Source organism: Cherax quadricarinatus, unplaced genomic scaffold (genome assembly GCF_038502225.1).
Source record: "Cherax quadricarinatus isolate ZL_2023a unplaced genomic scaffold, ASM3850222v1 Contig1157, whole genome shotgun sequence".
Taxonomy (NCBI): Eukaryota; Metazoa; Arthropoda; class Malacostraca; order Decapoda; family Parastacidae; genus Cherax; species Cherax quadricarinatus.
This window is the reverse complement of record NW_027196183.1, coordinates 72474-92634: the sequence shown is the minus strand read 5'-3', so window position 1 is coordinate 92634 and position 20161 is coordinate 72474. Positions and strand designations below refer to the sequence as shown.

The following is a 20161-nucleotide window of genomic DNA, read 5'->3' as shown; positions in this document are numbered from 1 at the left end:
TTGGCCAAATTAACAATTTCCGATCACTTTATTTTGTAGTTGAAACAGTTGACTTGGCGATTTCTTGTGCTCAATCGATAGAATAGAAGTAATACTAGTGAAATAGCTAAGAATTTGGTTGATTGGAATAATGTAATTGGCCTAAAATGGGAGTCAAAGTCGGCAAAATCGCCGATTCGTAAATATCGCTGACACATCAAAATTCGCGAGAGCATAATTTCGTAAATTTTCCACCAAATTTCGTACTTTTTGTTTTATTACCTTCACAAAAAGATTCTCTACGATTTCATAAGAAAAAATAACCATTTTTTTTTTTTTTTTTGAAAATTCTTGGACACTGGTGCGTGACTCCAGATTTGGGCCTTGGACCCTGAAAGGGTTAAAATTCTGGCACCAGAGGAATTACACTTATAGTGGCAGTACTGCAGGCCATCCTGGCACCAGAGGAATTACACTTGTAGTGCCAATATTTAATGTCATAAAGGTCATGTAAGTTGTGTACTAACTTATATATAGTGACAGCACTAGTAAGCACAGAGTTAGAAATATTACACTTAGGGTCAGTACCAGTGTCAAAGAGCACATGTATGTGGCATCAGTAATGTTACAGCCTCATCTTTTTAGATTTTTTAGCATTGACTAATAATGATAAATGTGTAAACGGTGTTTTTGTGTGACCGTTATCCATTTTGTGTGACTGTTATCCAGTAGTAATAAATGTATAATAAGTATTATAGCGAAGGTACCATTTACATGACTTTTGTGCACTACTGGTATAAGTAACCACTAAATCATTTGAGTAATTTCCCATCTGTTTTATCCTCCACCTTACTTATCCCTCTTCTCTTGTCTCACTCTCCTCCACCTCACTTATCCCTTTCCTCTTGTCTCACTCTCCTCCACCTCACTTATCCCTTTCCTCTTGTCTCACTCTCATTGTCTACATCAACTTGGGTCTCCTAGATGTAATAATTTTAATTGATCTCATTTTCTTTGTAATATTGCTGTCTTCTGTCATCACTTTACTGCATCTCACACTTGTTAAAACTGCAGTTTTGAGTCACTAGTTATTTTTATTGATTAGTATGCCTTGTCATTTAACAATTAATAATAATAAAGAACTTAACAGATATAACAGTTGATGAGAAATTGATTCAGTTATACATTCACTGTTGTCATGTAAAATTTGAACGTTATTGACTTGTATGTGTACTCAATAAAACACCAATATTCTTTGTACATGGCATAAGTCAGTTAACATCATAATGTATGACAGTTATAGCAGTGGTCTGAGTACATAGGAGAAACCAGGTATGCATAACCTCAGTGTACACGAAGTACCAAACTACTTTCAAGTGATTGTACATGAAACACAAAGACTGCAGTAAAAATGATGTATACATCAAGCATCCTGTAATAAAAAATAAACATTGTAACAATAGCTTGAGAATATAAGAAGCACCAGCACCAATGTAGAGTGAAAACATTGTAACAATAGCTTGAGAATATAAGAAGTACCAGCACCAATGTAGAGAGAAAACATTGTAACAATAGCTTGGTATTATAAGAAGTACCAGCACCAGAGTAGAGACAAAACATTGTAACAATAGCTTGGTAATATAAGAAGCACCAGCACCACTGTAGAGAGAAAATACTTCAGTGTTCTGTGTTCTGAAATTTATTATAAATCAACACTTTTTCAGCATGATTAAGAATTAATACAAAATAAAACTTATATCAATATAAACTATTTCAAAACTGAAAAGTTTTATAAAGAAACATTTAAATTCATATGCAGTATTAGAGAACCTTTTATGGGAAGTACTTTGCTGTTGGAGAAGCACTCATGATCCATTGAATTAGAGCTTTACTCTCCTCAAATCATCACTTTTTCTTCCCAACACACTGAATGACCCATGTGAATTTATCCCTTGCCTATGTTTACAATACAGTAATAATGCAATATTAGAGAAATATTGGTTTTTGTGTCATTTACTGTTCACAAATAATAAACATTCCATAATTCATGTGAAAGATTACAAAGACAGTGTTCGCTATGCCTATATTATTTTAAAAATAACGTGCTCAAGCCAAATAAATTATTTTTCACCTAGAAGATTATTAAGTCAGTGATGAATATGTCAGAAAAAAATGAAAAAGAATGTGTTGAAGCAACACAACATACACTTCACCCAGAAGACCAACTATGTCAGTATTCACACTGTCTGAAAGACCTTTCACAAGAATCTCAGCAGGTATCTGTGATGAATATACATAAAGGCAAGAAAACACTTCAGTGTACAGTTTGTCTAAAACAGTTTTTTAAAAAATCTCACTTGGAATCACACATGAAAACTCATACAGGAGAGAAACCATTTGAGTGTTCAGAATGTCTAAAAGTCTTCTCAAAAAAATTTAATTTAGTACAACACATGAGAATTCATACTGGAGAGAAACCATATCAATGTTCAGAGTGTCTAAAAACCTTTTCTGTAAAATCCAATTTTGTACAACACATGAAAAATCATACTGGAGAGAAACCATATCAGTGTTCAGTGTGTCTTAGAGACTTTTCCCGAAAAGCTGATTTAGTCAAACATATGAGAATTCATACTGGGGAGAAACCACATCAGTGCTCAGAGTGTCTCAAAAAATTTTCACGCAAATTTGACTTATTAAATCACATGAAGATTCATACTGGAGAGAAATCATATCAGTGTTCAGTGTGCCTAAAAGACTTTTCCCAGAAAACATACTTAATAAAGCACATGAGAATTCATACTGGAGAGAAACCATATCGATGTTCAGTATGTCTAAAAGAGTTTAACCAAAATTCTGGTTTAATACAACACATGCGAATTCATACTGGGGAGAAACCATATCAGTGTTCAGTATGTTTAAAAGACTTTTCCTTAAAATCTAATCTTGTACAACACACGAAAATTCACTCTGGAGAGAGACGATATCGGTGTTCAGAGTGCATGAAAGATTTTTCTCAAAAAGCTAGTCTAATAAAACACACAGAAATTCATACTGGGAAGAAACCGTTTCAGTGTTCAGAGTGTTTGAAAGACTTTTCACGAAAATCAGATTTAATAAAACACATTAGAATTCGCACTGGAGAGAAACTGTGTCAGTGTTCAGTGTCCAAAAATCTTTTCTCGTAAGTTTGATTTATTAACTATTAAGGTGTCTGCCACATGAGGGTACATGCAAACTGTTAAAATCAGTGACATACTGGTACTCATAATTCATATTGTGTTTTTATTTACCACGAGTAGCAAATTTAGGCTTAAACATTAGAAAAGAGGCTTGTGCACTTGGTGTGTGCAGTATACAAAAAATTTTTGCCCCACATAGAGTATGAAGGGGAATATCTCACATCTTAGTCTTTGCAAACCATGGTTTTCATATGTGAATCTCTCACTCCCACCATAATTTACAACTTATTATCAACACAATTTGGCATTAACAGAATAGTGGTTCTGATGTTCATAAATGGGGAGAAATCAGAGTGGGGATATTGACAATGTACATGAGCAACATACATGAGGAAATAAATAGCGACATAAGCAAATTTATTGAAGACATTAAAATAGGACTTCAAATTAATCCTTAAACCATGTCCAGTGTACTAGTATGCAAATGCTGCTTTTGAGTACAATGTACTAGTATGTGCATTGTTTTGTACCCATAAATCTGCCACTTTCCAATAATTCTGACTTCATCACAACTCTTTGGGTCTCCTGTCTATTCATACATTTGAAAAAAATTAGGGTCAGCAGGATCCACACAGTGTATCATGGTTTACTACTCAGGTGATGACTGTACGTCCAACAAATTAATACACTAACTTGCAAAAGTAAACCAGGAAACTAGGGGCTGTTGTTCCACCACTAGCTTCCCTACCAGCAAACAGGGTGTGAAGATGGCACAAAGATGACTTATTCATTCCAAATTTATTAGTTTCATGATATTAACAGTGGAATTCAGCCAGAAAACACACTTGGTTCTGTGATACCTCGATATTCAAACTTAATCCATTCCAGGATGCTGTTTGAATAGTTGTATGAATATTAATTTTTTCATACGAAATAATTTTTCTGAAGCGGTTAACAACATTGTCATTGAAGAAGTGGCTAACGCGACGGGCTGGAGTTTTGAGACTCTATGACCGCGGGTTCAATCCCGGCCGGGGGTATGGTTTAAGTTGATGTTCCTCTTCACAACAGTAATGTTAGGATGCCGTTATTTCACCAGGCTCTGTGTTCGAGTCCAGTGGTAACACAGTTCCTTAATTTTGGCATTGGAAATGTTGCTCTTACTGCTTCCCTCCTCTGAAGAAGAAATAATTTCTTCAACCACCTATTCTTGTGCAGGCCTTGAAGTTCTTCTGTGATGAGCTCAGTCTTGTGATCCTCCACCAGCTCCTCTACATACATCCTCATCGTCCATTTCCAAACCCATGGACTGGCCCAGAGAAACAATATCCTTCACTACAGGCTCTGCCTCAAAGCCTTCAAAATCTCTGACTGACACAGTCTGGCCACAGTTTCTTCCAGGCAGAGTTCATTATCCTGAAAGAAATTTCCTCCAGGCTTTGTCCATTATCCTTAAACACTCGAGGATATTAAAATTGTTTTTCTAAAATTCCCTAAGGGTAAGCTCTGTTTCATAGGTCACTTCAAAGCACCTTTTAAACAGTGCTTTTGTATTAGCGTCTCTTAAAACTTGAAATTACCTGCTGGTTCATTGGTTGGATAAGAGGAGTGGTGTTAGGGGGCAAGAACTTCACTTTAATGAAGCTGTATTCATCCACTAAATTTTCCTTCAAGCCTGGAGGGTGAACAGAAGCATTATCCATTGACAAGTGCCCATAACCCTTAAACGGTCCAAACGTATATATACGTTCTTACGCGTAGCGCCCCAAACGTATATATATGTTTTATTTTTCCTGCCTTCAAATTTGGCACGATTGGCCCGAGATACCTTGTCAGCATAGAATGGGTCCTAACACTCAGTGTGCTCGGTATTAAAAAAATGTGGGACCACTTAGTACCTTGTGGGAGCGCCAGTTAAATTGAGCGCCAGCTAGAGCAAACAGTGTGGCAAACACCAAGGATTCACTGATGTAATGTCATATTAACACTCCTCTTTTAAGAGGAAAGTGATGTTAACCCCAAGTTTAGGATCTATCTATCTCTTTCTGTCTATCTCTGTCTACCTCTGTCTATCTGTGTCTGTCTTTATCTGTGTCTGTCTCTATTTGTCTTTGTCTATCTGTCTCTGTATCTCTTTCAATCTGTCTCTCTCTTTCTATCTGTCTGTCTATCTCTGTCTCACAGGTACACATAAATACAAGTATACATAGTGTAAATTACCTAGGATAACCCCCAAAAAATCCAGACAAAGTGCTATATTCTGCTTGAAGTTGTGAGTAAAGGTGATGACGCAGTCTTGTGGCTCTCTCTGAGACAGAGAGTTAGAAAAATAGATAAACAGGGAACTTGACAGACAGACAAATAGACAGGGAGCTTGACAGACAGACAAATAGACAGACAGGCATGTTTGTGTACCAGCATAAACAAAGTGAGGGTGATGCTCATCAAATGGCACTTCTAATCTTGTCTTATCGCTGTACCCTCGAGTATGCTCATCAAAAATCTGCTCTTATCAGATGTTATCTCATCATGTCACTGTCAGGGGTGGACTTTGTTTTTTATGCTTCAAGGCAATTTATTATTACTTATTATTATTATTATTACCTATTCTCCTCCCTCCCTCCCTCCCTCCCTCCCTCCCTCCCTCCCTCCCTCCCTCCCTCCCTCCCTCCCTCCCTCCCTCCCTCCCTCCCTCCCTCCCTCCCTCCCTCCCTCCCTCCCTCCCTCCCTCCCTCCCTCCCTCCCTCCCTCCCTCCCTCCCTCCCTCCCTCCCTCCCTCCCTCCCTCCCTCCCTCCCTCCCTCCCTCCCTCCCTCCCTCCCTCCCTCCCTCCCTCCCTCCCTCCCTCCCTCCCTCCCTCCCTCCCTCCCTCCCTCCCTCCCTCCCTCCCTCCCTCCCTCCCTCCCTCCCTCCCTTCCTTCCTTCCTTCCTTCCTTCCTTCCTTCCTTCCTTCCTTCCTTCCTTCCTTCCTTCCTTCCTTCTCCTTCCTTCTCCAGACAAGAAGGTAGTTGTTGATAATTTAGTGGGCGGTTTTCTATTGCAGGTGTTCTTCCTTGGTACTTGAATACTATTTGTCTGATGACAGACAAACAAAATTCGCCATATGGTGGTTTGTTTCTGGTCCTCAATGTATACATATTATAAGCATTGAGCATGGAAATGTCCAGAAGATGGAAAAAGAGTTTTATGTACCACTTATAACTCTTGCAAACACAATCAGCAAACCCAATCTGCATGTCACATGCCACCATAATGCCATGATGTCATTGGCAGCAAACACCTGCACCTCACCTCTACGAGAGCCAGCGTCAAACCTGAGCATATGCTTACGATTTGCACGCACTGTGCCACACACGTCTGTCATGTTCACTCTCAAAAAATCACTGAGTGAGGAGCTTGTGTACCAGTTATCAGTATATAATATATACCCCTTACCAAGACATGGTTCCATCATTGTTCTACCCACATCACCAGACATGCCCAATAATTTCCTGGTATTTTGCAATGTATAACTTACAGTGTACACAGTAATATCCAATACAAGACCACTGTAGCAGTCACAAAGCACAAATAACTTTATACCAAAGTCTTTCCTCTTGCTTGGTGTATACTGCTTGAATGAGAGTCTTCCTGTGAACAGAATCAAAGACTCATCAATAACAAGCTTCCTGAAGGGATAAAAATACATAATGAATTTCTCTTTCAGATACACAAACACACTCCTAATCTTATATAACCTGTCGTTTCTGTCAGGCTTGGTTTTGTCTGAGAAGTGAAGCATACGTAATAGCACAAATCGATTCACTCGCATTATATCACTGAAACCTGGGGTTGCAATCAGGCAGTCTGTTGACCAGTATGATTTGACACTGTGCTTATACACATGTGGCATAAGCATTATTGTGGCAAAGAAAAGATACATCTCAGCCACAGTTGTCTTTTTCCACTGATGTAGGCTTGATTTTGGTGAAAGTATTGTGTTTGCCATGTGTACTCGAAGTATCTGTTGTTTTCCCTGACAATAATTTCCATCAGGGGTTCGTCAAAGAATAACTCAAAACATTCCAGTTCAGTGGCATTGTTCCCAAGTGTACAAGATGGCCGTATTCCACTTCGAGTTTCATCAAAGTGATGAGGTCATCGATACCATGCCTAACCCTTCTAGGGTAGGGTAGGTGCCTGAGTCCGAGCCTTCAGCTCATAAGACTGTCATTCCCATTTGCCCCCTTAGGGCGGGGATGGCAGACCAGAGAGGCCTAGCTTGTGGCTAGCCTGGGGACAGTTAGTCCCAAAGATGAGGAGGTACTTGTGCCTCCTCCCATGGGAGACTTAGGTCTCAGACACTCCCTAAAGAGGGAGCCAAGGCTGGGCCACCACTTGGAAAAGGCCCGGGCCGGGAGAATACCAGCTAATCTTTAATAATAATAATAATAATCAAAGTGATGAGGATTGTGGAGTTTGTGGTTGTGGAGGCTGGTGTGGTGGGTGGGTGGGGGATGGTGGCCTTTGTTGTAAATCAGCTGAGGCACTGGCGTCGGTGGCAGCATGGCCCACTGCTGGTGCCTCACGGCTGGCACCACCACTACCACCACCATGCACATTTTCCATCCCAATTGCAACACTATTATGTTCATTTTCGCTATCTGTTCCTGTTGTATAGCCATTGGATGTACTCCGAGATGTACTCCTTTCCCTTGGAATAGCAAGTGGCACACTATCAGAGTGCATATACCATCTTATATACTGATGCTTCACTGGAGAATATTCCACTTCACTATCACTACTGGAACTGTTTTCAAGAGTTTGTAGTTCATATTCACTATCACTGTCATTACCAATGCTCACATCTGAGTCCAGGATATGGAAAAATAGGAGTTTCCTCTTTGATTCTGGTACAACTGAACATGAACAAGACGGCTCAGCATCAGAGGTGGAAGGCTGAGGGTCGTCTGGGTTTTCCTCACTGTTACCGGTATTATGGTCATTAGTTTCGGTCACAGCCTCATCAAAACCTTGAAACTCATCTTCATTGGCACTTCCATCTGTATTAGAACTGTCACTGGAGAACAAAAGTGTCCCAATTCACCGAGGAGTGAGGAGTTTCCTACCGCGAGGCATGGTGAACAAGGTGTACTAAAATGGCATTCCCACAATACACCACTGGGTTCCAGATTTTTTTCTACTACACACACTGATCACACACACCCATTCTCTCACATCTAGGCCTACCAGCCTTTTCCCGCTTGATTTGAAGGCACTAGAATTTATGCGTACTAGTATGTCAGTAACCCTGGCGTGTAAGCCGTACTAGTGCGTCGTAAACCCTGAAAGGGTTAAATTCATCATTTCAGTACTGTTTCCTGGGGTGTCTTGCCAGCAATCACTATACAACTGCATTTTCACAAATTATTCTTTCAGATACAGTATCACTTGCCAATTGTGTTTTGTTAATCCACACTAACAAAAGTTTTTCCATTTCTTCGATTATCTGTGACCTTTTTCACAGCAAGAATTTTCACTCCTTTCACCACATTAGCCTCTTTCTTTTTCAATATGGATGATATGGTGGATTTTCCTATAACATATTGAATGGCTAGGTCCATCACATGTGTTCCACTTTCCAATTTTTCACATTGAGTTCATTTTTCATTTTAATTGTTGTTCTCACTGCTTTCCTTTTAGGCTTGTTTGAATCACTACTCTTTCTTGGGTCCATGATTACTTATTTTCAATTAAAATATTTAAAAACACCACAAAATAACAATGAAATAAAGAAAAGCTTCACGGAGCTTGTACAAACAATGCTTAACGAACGAAAGCTGATGAGAGACTGAGCGCATGATGCTTTGTTTTCATCGGACTTCATCCAGATGGATCATTTCATTTAGGTTTAATATCAGGGCAACGTCTGAATATCGAGTCAAATTTTCCTTGAAAAAGTTGGGTGAATATTGAGTTGTATGAATATAGGGATGTATGAATATTAAGGTTCCACTGTATATTTTAACAGAGAATTCAAATTAAAATTTTTATTTCTTTGCATAGCTTACAATGTGTAATTACAATATTGATTTGTTAATTGCAAGGAAAGCCACTGTCATGCTGAGGCATTTCAGACTTAACCTAAAGACAAACAGTGTAAATAATTTCCATATTTTGAAGAGTATCACACTGAAATAATTGTATTATTATAATTATTCATTGTAAATAGCTTTAAAAAACAAAACCATAAAGAAATAGAATAAAAAATAATTATTCTCTATATTCCAAGTGGAGCAATGTCAGGTTCAGCATTTTCCCATGTTTGGAGTACTGAAACATTTAATATCATAAACAGAAAAACAGTCATATCTTGGCATCAATAAATTGTAAAACAAACATCATTGTCCCTTTTATGCCACATTTGTCGATAAGTGATAATTTTTTCTCCAGTTTCAAGACACCATAAAAATCACATTTTTATCAGATTTGACTCAATTTAGTTTTATTCAGTTCAGAAAAATGAACTCAAACTGTAAGAAAAAATAATTTTTTATTTTCTCAAAATCTTCCCACAGAGACAGGATTTTTTTGTTGTTGTTGTTTTTTTCACATTTTCCCAGTTTGAGTGTTCATTGTGACGAGGAGGTTAGAACACTACAGGAAGATCTGGTTGATGTTAGAACACTACAGGAAGATCTGGTTGATGTTAGAACACTACAGGAAGACCTGGTTGATGCAGTGGTCAGGGAAGTGGCTGGTGCAGTTTAATGTAGAAAAATGTTGGGTTTAGCACTTCTTTTTGATTAAAATAATGATGTAGAAAAATGTAAGGTTCTAAACCTGGTAAACGAGAATAACTATGGCTTTTATAAACTGAATAATGCAGATCTTAACCACTCTGAATGAAAAAAGATTTGGGAGTTCTAGTTAACAGTAATCTAAAGCCAAGACAACAGTGCAAAAATATTAGAGTCCTCAGAGTATACTTCAACTCTATATATCCTTGGTAAGGCTCCATAATAATAATAAGAATAATAATATTTTATTAAGGCATGATTCATAGTTGTACAAGGTATTATAGTTGGGTGTACATGTCGAAAGTTCCTTGTATGCAGAGCATTACAGGCTTAAAATTAACTTAAGACTATCTAAGCTATAATAGATTTAATGGTAACAATTACTGTAGACAGTTTACAATATCAAGTACAATTGAGTTATTTTAAACAATGAATTTGAACATTTCAATTTTGAAGCATTATGGTTTTACAATTTTATAACATTACAGTTAGTAATATAACAAAATGATCAATTTACTATATATAGTCATATAATTTAATAATCAGATTTAATCAAATCAAATCAATGATCTGTAGTGAGTAACAGTTCATATGGTCATTAGATGAGTTACAGTGCATTCAAGAGAGTGGATTATTCTATTAGCTAATGCTATAAAAACATAGTTTGATAAGGTTTCTCTAATTATACAGCTGGGTTATACATTTATGAGATATAAGTTATTCAATATTTGCATTAGGTTAGATATGAGAATTTATTGATTTAGAATATGCTACACAGGTCTGGCCATCGTATTACAGGACGGACATGAATGCACTCGAAAACATACAGAAGGATGACAAAGTTGATTCCACGTATCAGAAATCATTTTTACGAGGATAGACTAAAGGCATATGCAGTGGACCCTCAACCAACGGCTTTAATCAGTTCCAGAGAGCTAGCCTTTATTTATTTATTTAGAAAAACTTTCACCATCATTCACTCCATCACTGTCTTGCCAGAAGGGTGCTTTACACTACAGTTTTTAAACTGCAACATTAACACCCCTCCTTCAGAGTGCAGGCACTGTACTTCCCATCTCCAGGACTCAAGTCCGGCCTGCCAGTTTCCCTGAACCCCTTCATAAATGTTACTTTGCTCACACTCCAACAGCACGTCAAGTATTAAAAACCATTTGTCTCCATTCACTCCTATCAAACACGCTCACGCATGCCTGCTGGAAGTCCAAGCCCCTCGCACACAAAACCTCCTTTACCCCCTCCCTCCAACCTTTCCTAGGCCGACCCCTACCCCGCCTTCCTTCCACTACAGACTGATACACTCTTGAAGTCACTCTGTTTCGCTCCATTCTCTCTACATGTCCGAACCACCTCAACAACCCTTCCTCAGCCCTCTGGACAACAGTTTTGGTAATCCCGCACCTCCTCCTAACTTCCAAACTACGAATTCTCTGCATTATATTCACACCACACATTGCCCTCAGACATGACATCTCCACTGCCTCCAGCCTTCTCCTCGCTGCAACATTCATCACCCATGCTTCACACCCATATAAGAGCGTTGGTAAAACTATACTCTCATACATTCCCCTCTTTGCCTCCAAGGACAAAGTTCTTTGTCTCCACAGACTCCTAAGTGCACCACTCACCCTTTTCCCCTCATCAATTCTATGATTCACCTCATCTTTCATAGACCCATCCGCTGACACGTCCACTCCCAAATATCTGAATACATTCACCTCCTCCATACTCTCTCCCTCCAATCTGATATCCAATCTTTCATCACCTAATCTTTTTGTTATCCTCATAACCTTACTCTTTCCTGTATTCACTTTTAATTTTCTTCTTTTGCACACCCTACCAAATTCATCCACCAATCTCTGCAACTTCTCTTCAGAATCTCCCAAGAGCACAGTGTCATCAGCAAAGAGCAACTGTGACAACTCCCACTTTATGTGTGATTCTTTATCTTTTAACTCCACGCCTCTTGCCAAGACCCTCGCATTTACTTCTCTTACAACCCCATCTATAAATATATTAAACAACCACGGTGACATCACACATCCTTGTCTAAGGCCTACTTTTACTGGGAAATAATTTCCCTCTTTCCTACATACTCTAACTTGAGCCTCACTATCCTCGTAAAAACTCTTCACTGCTTTCAGTAACCTACCTCCTACACCATACACCTGCAACATCTGCCACATTGCCCCCCTATCCACCCTGTCATACACCTTTTCCAAATCCATAAATGCCACAAAGACCTCTTTAGCCTTATCTAAATACTGTTCACTTATATGTTTCACTGTAAACACCTGGTCCACACACCCCCTACCTTTCCTAAAGCCTCCTTGTTCATCTGCTATCCTATTCTCTGTCTTACTCTTAATTCTTTCAATAATAACTCTACCATACACTTTACCAGGTATACTCAACAGACTTATCCCCCTATAATTTTTGCACTCTCTTTTGTCCCCTTTGCCTTTATACAAAGGAACTATGCATGCTCTCTGCCAATCCCTAGGTACCTTACCCTCTTCCATACATTTATTAAATAATTGCACCAACCACTCCAAAACTATATCCCCACCTGCTTTTAACATTTCTATCTTTATCCCATCAATCCCGGCTGCCTTACCCCCTTTCATTTTACCTACTGCCTCACGAACTTTCCCCACACTCACAACTGGCTCTTCCTCACTCCTACAAGATGTTATTCCTCCTTGCCCTATACACGAAATCACAGCTTCCCTATCTTCATCAACATTTAACAATTCCTCAAAATATTCCCTCCATCTTCCCAATACCTCTAACTCTCCATTTAATAACTCTCCTCTCCTATTTTTAACTGACAAATCCATTTGTTCTCTAGGCTAAGCAGAAACTTCCTTAACTTGTTAATCTCACTGTCTAGATTTAAGTACAGTGGAAATGGCTTATTCTAAATCCGTATTCGATGCATTTTATCGCAAAAAAATTTCCTCTATTCAATTGAAAACCCGGTATTCGATACGAAAGACCTGTCCACGTGTGAACTGATGTGTGCCAGTGTTTACAAGCCAGCCAGTATCTAAGGATAATTCAGTAGTGTTTGGTGCTTGTTTCTGCAAAATAAGTCATTTCTAGTGCCAAGGTAAAAAGTGAGAATTAGTATGGGAAAGATTTTGAAGTGTTTGGGGCTAACCCTGAGAAGCCTATGCCAGTTGTGGAATCCATTGTGCCTACTTCAAAAATTAAGGAAATGTGTGCACAGTTTACCTGGAGTTTACCTGGAGAGAGTTTCGGGGGTCAACGCCCCCGCGGCCCGGTCTGTGACCAGGCCTCCTGGTGGATCAGTGCCTGATCAACCAGGCTATTGCTGCTGGCTGCACGCAAACCAACGTACGAGCCACAGCCCGGCTGATCAGGAACTGACTTTAGGTGCTTGTCCAGTGCCAGCTTGAAGACTGCCAGGGGTCTGTTGGTAATCCCCCTTATGTGTGCTGGGAGGCAGTTGAACAGTCTCGGGCCCCTGACACTTATTGTATGGTCTCTTAACGTGCTAGTGACACCCCTGCTTTTCATTGGGGGGATGGTGCATCGTCTGCCAAGTCTTTTGCTTTCGTAGTGAGTGATTTTCGTGTGCAAGTTCGGTACTAGTCCCTCTAGGATTTTCCAGGTGTATATAATCATGTATCTCTCCCTCCTGCGTTCCAGGGAATACAGGTTTAGAAACCTCAAGCGCTCCCAGTAATTGAGGTGTTTTATCTCCGTTATGCGCGCCGTGAAAGTTCTCTGTACATTTTCTAGGTCGGCAATTTCACCTGCCTTGAAAGGTGCTGTTAGAGTGCAGCAATATTCCAGCCTAGATAGAACAAGTGACCTGAAGAGTGTCATCATGGGCTTGGCCTCCCTAGTTTTGAAGGTTCTCATTATCCATCCTGTCATTTTTCTAGCAGATGCGATTGATACAATGTTATGGTCCTTGAAGGTGAGATCCTCCGACATAATCACTCCCAGGTCTTGGACGTTGGTGTTTCGCTCTATTTCGTGGCCAGAATTTGTTTTGTACTCTGATGAAGATTTAATTTCCTCATGTTTACCATATCTGAGTAATTGAAATTTCTCATCGTTGAACTTCATATTGTTTTCTGCAGCCCACTGAAAGATTTGGTTGATGTCCGCCTGGAGCCTTGCAGTGTCTGCAGTGGGTTGAAGTGCAAACCTTTATGGATGAAAATCACCCTAACACAGCTATTGCAAGCCATGCTGGTGACTATTACAATGACAATGTTTTGGCCCATTTTAGACAAATCGTAAAGGAACGGGAGGTACAGAGCTCTATGGACAGATTTGTTGTGCGACAGAGGTCCACTGACTCTCAAGCTGGTCCTAGTGGCATTATAAGAAGAAGGGAAGTAACCCCAGAAAAGGACTTGCTACCTCAAGTCCTAATGGAAGGGGATTCCCCTTCTAAACACTAACACCTCTCCCCTCCTCCCATCCCATCAATCATCACCAGATTTTCATTAAAGGTAAGTGTCAATTATTTTATTGTTATTGTAATTATTCTATTGCATTAAACTTAATATTTCATGTAGTAAAAATTTGTTTTCATACTTTTGGGTGTCTTGCACGGATTAATTTGATTTCCATTATTTCTTATGAGAAAAATTGATTCGGTTTTCGATATTATCGGTTTTCGATGAGCTCTCAGGAACGAATTAATATCGAATACCGGGGGTCCACTGTAGTCTATTAGTATTGGGTTAAGAGTGCCCGAAACGCTCGGCATGATAGTGGCTTTCTTTGCTCCAATCGTATTATGATATGTAAACACATATTGTAACCTCTGCAAAGAAATAAAATATCAACCAAACGACAGTTCGTATCCTGAAAAATTCGCATGGTGGGGCATTTGTAAGCCGAGGTTCCACTGTATTTAGAGTTATTAAAGATATAAAAAAACACTAGTTTGGTAATAGTTATGGATATGTGGTAATAGTTATGGATGTGTGGAATAAACTTTGAGTAGTGTCATTGAAGCAAAAATCTTGTGTAGCCTTAAAAATAGGTTAGACAAATACGTGAGTAGGTGTGTGCTAGTGTGTTGGACCTGCCTAAGATGTGTCAACAATCCTACAACTTTGCTCCTTTTCACTTATGTTCCAATGGTTTCAGATGTATGTGAGTGAAGGGAGTGGCCATATTAGCACTTAAAGCTCAGGCATCCCACAACTCAATTAATTTCTCATTGAGGAAAGAAGATAAAGGTTCAGAGGAGATGCTGTGTGTGTTCTGACACCACTAGAAGGCTCAGAGGAGATGCTGTGTGTGCTCACACCACTAGAAGACCTCCACAATAAAAATATACAAGATATATTTATGAGCCTTCGAGACACCACTTCGCCATACCTTGTGTTTAGAGGCATTCCATGCACATTGTAAATATTCTGTAGTGATTGTAAATAGTGTATATGTATTAGAAACAAGTCAAAAACTGAAGCAAAGAAATAAGTACAGTGGGCCATTGAGTTATGATGGTAGTCCATTCCAGGAGACATATTGTACCTCAGAAGTATCCTAACTCAAACACCAAAATACATGCTTTAACCCTTTCAAGGTTGCAACCCCTGCTCACAAACTTGATCCCAGGGTCAAGGAATTTCCAAAAAGAAAAAAAAATTATATTATGAAATGATAGAAAATCTTTTCCGATGGTAATGAAACCAAACGTACGAAAATTTGATGGAAAACTTAATGGAATTATGCTCTCACAAAGTTAGTGGTCTCAGCGATTTTTATGCATCAGCAGTTTCACCCACTTTTCACTCTATTTTTGGTCACTTCTATTGTTCCAGTAGACCAAACTCATAACTATTTAATTAATATTCCTTCTATTGAATGAGTACAAGAAACTGCCTATTTACCTATTTCAGCTACCCAATAAAGTGATCAGAAATTGGTAAATTGGCTAATTTTACACAAAATTCAACAGTTGCTAATTTAAAAATGTGGTCCAGAAAAAAGTGTAGGCATTCCTGGCATTAAATAAACATTTCCTCTGTTCCTTAGTCATGTCTCCAGTTCCCTCTTTTATTATACTTGCTTTTCAACTCAAATTTTTATTCACACAAAAAATAGAAGATTTACTTTTATGCAGACTACTGCATTATTGTATAATGTCAGTGCATTCCTAAATGCGTATTAGACTGGCAAGCTGGGCATGTTGTGTATTCTGGAATATCAGCAAAAATCGAACATTTCTGCTGCTTTGAGCTCAATTTGAATCTACTTTCAGCCCTGAAACTAATCATATTAATCTCTGTTTCTGTAATATATCTTTCATTCTATCAATTGAGACCAAGAAACCAAGAATACAACCATAAAAACCATACAAAAATACACTGCAAAGTCACTGTTTTAAACCAAAAACATGGTCACAGTTTTTTCTCTATATGCACTGCATGCTGCAGTATTTTTTTATATGGTGCATACCACGTAGACCCATTCTCTTGTATCTAGGTGCAGATTTACTGCTCACAGCTTATATGAGTGAGCTGAACTAATGGCATCATACTCTGGGACAGACACTGGCTTCAAAACCATAATACAATAGGTCTTACACTGAAGGAGTTAATTGACTTGCACACTCACAGGTATAACCTACAAGCATTATATCTTTCCTCATCTGCTTCTCTCTTATCCACAATAACAAGTCTTTCAATCCCTATGATAATTTCTCTGACTTTTTTTTCACTAGCTTAGTTTCATCAGCCACATTAATATCTTTTACAATGTTTTTATGGTTGATAAGAGTAGAGCTGTTGATTGTGGAAAGCCATATTCATGAACTAGTGTACCAGTTCTAACTCCTGAATCAGGTTTCTTCACAACTGTTTGATCTTCAGAGAAATTGTCTGTTTACTGCACACTTTAGGGACTGTGATGACTTGGTAACATGATATATGTCGTAAATAAGTCAAATGTGTATCACATCTCAAATTTTTAATTGCAGCTCAAAATTCAAGTCCTCTATGAGGCTAAATTGTAATTCAAAATTACTGTTAACTTTAGTTCATTGTAACTCAAGGGACCACCATACTGCCAGTTTAGTGTGAGCATTTAAACTGAATTGTGTAAAAATTTGTGTGACGAAATTTAAATACTTCACAAACAATATCAGAGCGAGTGTTCATAAATGATCATGTCTAGTGTTTATAATTGGAATAATACCAAAAATTACAAAAACAGCAAATGTTGCAGCTCTCTGGCAGGATCTGCCATTGCTGTCAAAAGCTTGATGACCTTCATCTTGGTATTTGCATAATTCTGCAAGTGCTGGGCAGATTTTGTTGATTTTGATCTCATTACCTATACAAAAATATAAAATTTAAAATGATAATTTTTTTTTAAATCTTTACACAGAAGGGGCATTTATTTTCAGGGCCTTTGACAGTTTTAGGGTTAATTCACACAAAATTACATAGAGAAAACAAATCAGTTTTTAGTAGTATTTAAAAAGACTTTTTCCCAAAAATCTTAATTAGCAAATCATATTCTAATAAATCTAGATTTATAAAATATGAGAATTCGCACAGGAGAATTGGCAAATAAATGTTTGAGCATCTAAAATTCTTTTCAGCTCTATCTAATTTAGTAAGTCACAAGAAAATTATTCATGAAGGTTGAAAGTCATGTCTTGTTTTCATTTCTATGAAGTTTTATCACAAATATGTAATTTATTTAAGAACATAGAAGTCATATGAGAGGGAAGTCTTCCCAACTTATATTGTGATTACATGTTACTATATGTAATCTGGAAAGATTACATATGGTATGGTACATATTTACACTAATCTCAATATCAGTAAATATGAGCAGTCATGCAATTACATCTTTTTCTGTTGTAGTTATTTAGGATGGCTGGATCAATTTGTGTGAAATGTTTTCCAGTTGCAGTGATGCTAATCTTTTGCACTGGAAAACAATCCTAATTAGTAAGTAATTTTATTGTACAGTGGTACCCCGAGTTTCAAACTTATTTCATTCCAGAAGACTGTTCAAGTGCCGATACTGGACGAATATGTTCCCATAAGAAATAATGTAAATTAGGTTAGTCCATTTCGGACCTTCAAAAATACACATACAAAAGCACTTACAATAATAAACTTACATAATTGTTCGAGTTGGGAGCGGTTCGATACTTGGGGTACCACTGTACTTGTAAAATTTTTAGTACTTTAGATTTTGAATAAAGAATGTGTAGAATATTGTATAATAATTTTGTTTATGTTTAATGTAATTGTACAGTCTGAGTTTCAAGAAGTTGAACATCATAAGCTTGGTTCAGTCGGGATTTTTTCTACGAAAAATTGCAGAACAAAGCAATGATCATACTAGGATACCCTCCTGCTGCCAAAATTCTAAACATGCAGAAAGAATATGAAATTCCAAGACTCAGAGATCATGTCACTGAAAGAAATGTCCTCATTGGGGTCAACATGCTCAGGCAAACTCATTCTAACCCTTGCACAGAATCCTTCCAAACTTTCTTCAGCACTGGTGAGCACTCCTCCAGATGGATCTTAAAAACTGAAACTGACCTCTGCATGAACCAGATACATTATCTATGTCAAGTTAGGTAACAGCAACACTTCGTCACTGAATGGGAAATTACCCCATTCCAAACCACTATCCCTGCTTTACCCCCAGAAAGCTTTGTAAATTACAATCAAAGCTCCACCTTGAAGCCAAGCTGGATGCCTTAAACTGTACTGATGCCTTAGTCACACAACACACACTTTCACAAAGTGAATATGTTAATGGCTCTGTTTACCAATCCACTGGTACAGCTGATAGTGCAGTTGTCATACAATGTGATTGCTCTCATATAGAAATTGGAGCACACATCAATAACTGGGCTTCTGCTCTTGAAACTGAACTGTGCCATGCTCCTTGCACTCAAATGCACTTTAATTGTAACTGATTCTTTATCATTCATGAATGCTCTTAACTCCTTGGGTATCATTTGTGAGATGCTTGTGTTAGAAGCCAGACACAGGCATGGTAGGACTGTGGACAATGGAGTCGGAATGCACCTTCTGTGTATTTCATCTCGCATTGGTCTTCAAGATGCATGATAGAACTGACGAATTGGCAAAGTTGTATGCCTTCAAAGAGGGAGTAGATTACATTCTTGGACTGTCAGTTGGCAGTTTGAGAACAATAATATGAACAGAACTGCAAGAGAACTTCATAGACTTAAGACTGAGGTAGATTGAAACCAGTTTATGTATCATCACTATCATGTAGGAGGACCCACATATCTATGGTACATCCAACAAAACAAGCAGAGTCTTGGATGTTACTACTGCCCAGCTCCAGCTCGATTACCAGCATCTCTGGGAGGTTAAATCACCACCTCCAGATGTAGACCAAACTAAATATAAACTTTGTCAGATGGACAATTGTCACACCTTGCATTATTATGTCCTAGAATGTGATAAAATAAATGAATTCAGAGATAACTTACTCAGAAATGTTCAATTAATGTCAAAATATTTTATTCACAGTGGCATATTACCTACCCTTCTAGAAAATTACCCTGATTTTGCCCACTGTAAATAAGGCAAAACTACTTAAACTTTTTTTTTTATTATTACAAGCATACCTTGCTAAAATATTGGGGTAATATATTTGTAATTTTTTGTGTGTGACCTGAGTCATGTCTGCATAACTCGTTAAGATTGTAGCCAGTTATAAACATGTAAATAGTAACCAGTTATAAACATGTAAATTGTAACTTGTCTAGCTATCAAAACTTTGCAGTCAAGTCCCTGGACCCATTATGTGTGCCTCTGTAATCTTTTGACTACCACCCACACCATGCATATGGGGTGCATAATAAAGATATTAAGCTAACTTTATCTTTTTCTTAAAACAAATGTATAGCTTGTAAACATTGTTAGGTGAGGAATATTGTCATTAGAATATTGATATCAGATAACCCCCATATAAACACTTATTAATTACAGTGGACCCTCCCTTTTCATCTGTAATTTGTTCCAGAGAGTCTAACGAAATGTGAAATCTATGAAAACTAAAACCATTTTCTCCATGAGAAATAATGTAAATCCAATTAATCCATTCCAGCCACCCAAAAGCATTACAGCCTCTCCTCACTTAGCGATATACTTGTTTACTGATGACTCGGACTTAAGACAGGCCCTCTGAGCAGTGTGCA

The 20161-nt window shown here is 38.2% G+C and overlaps 1 long non-coding RNA gene across 1 annotated transcript; it reads left to right on the top strand.

The window, feature by feature from the left end:
• The first annotated feature begins 384 nt into the window (after nt 1–384).
• LOC138851600 (uncharacterized) lies at nt 385–19839 on the top strand. Its single transcript, XR_011391294.1, has 2 exons — nt 385–489; nt 15097–19839. It is a non-coding gene; the product is annotated as an uncharacterized lncRNA (long non-coding RNA).
• Nucleotides 19840–20161: the final 322 nt, after the last annotated feature.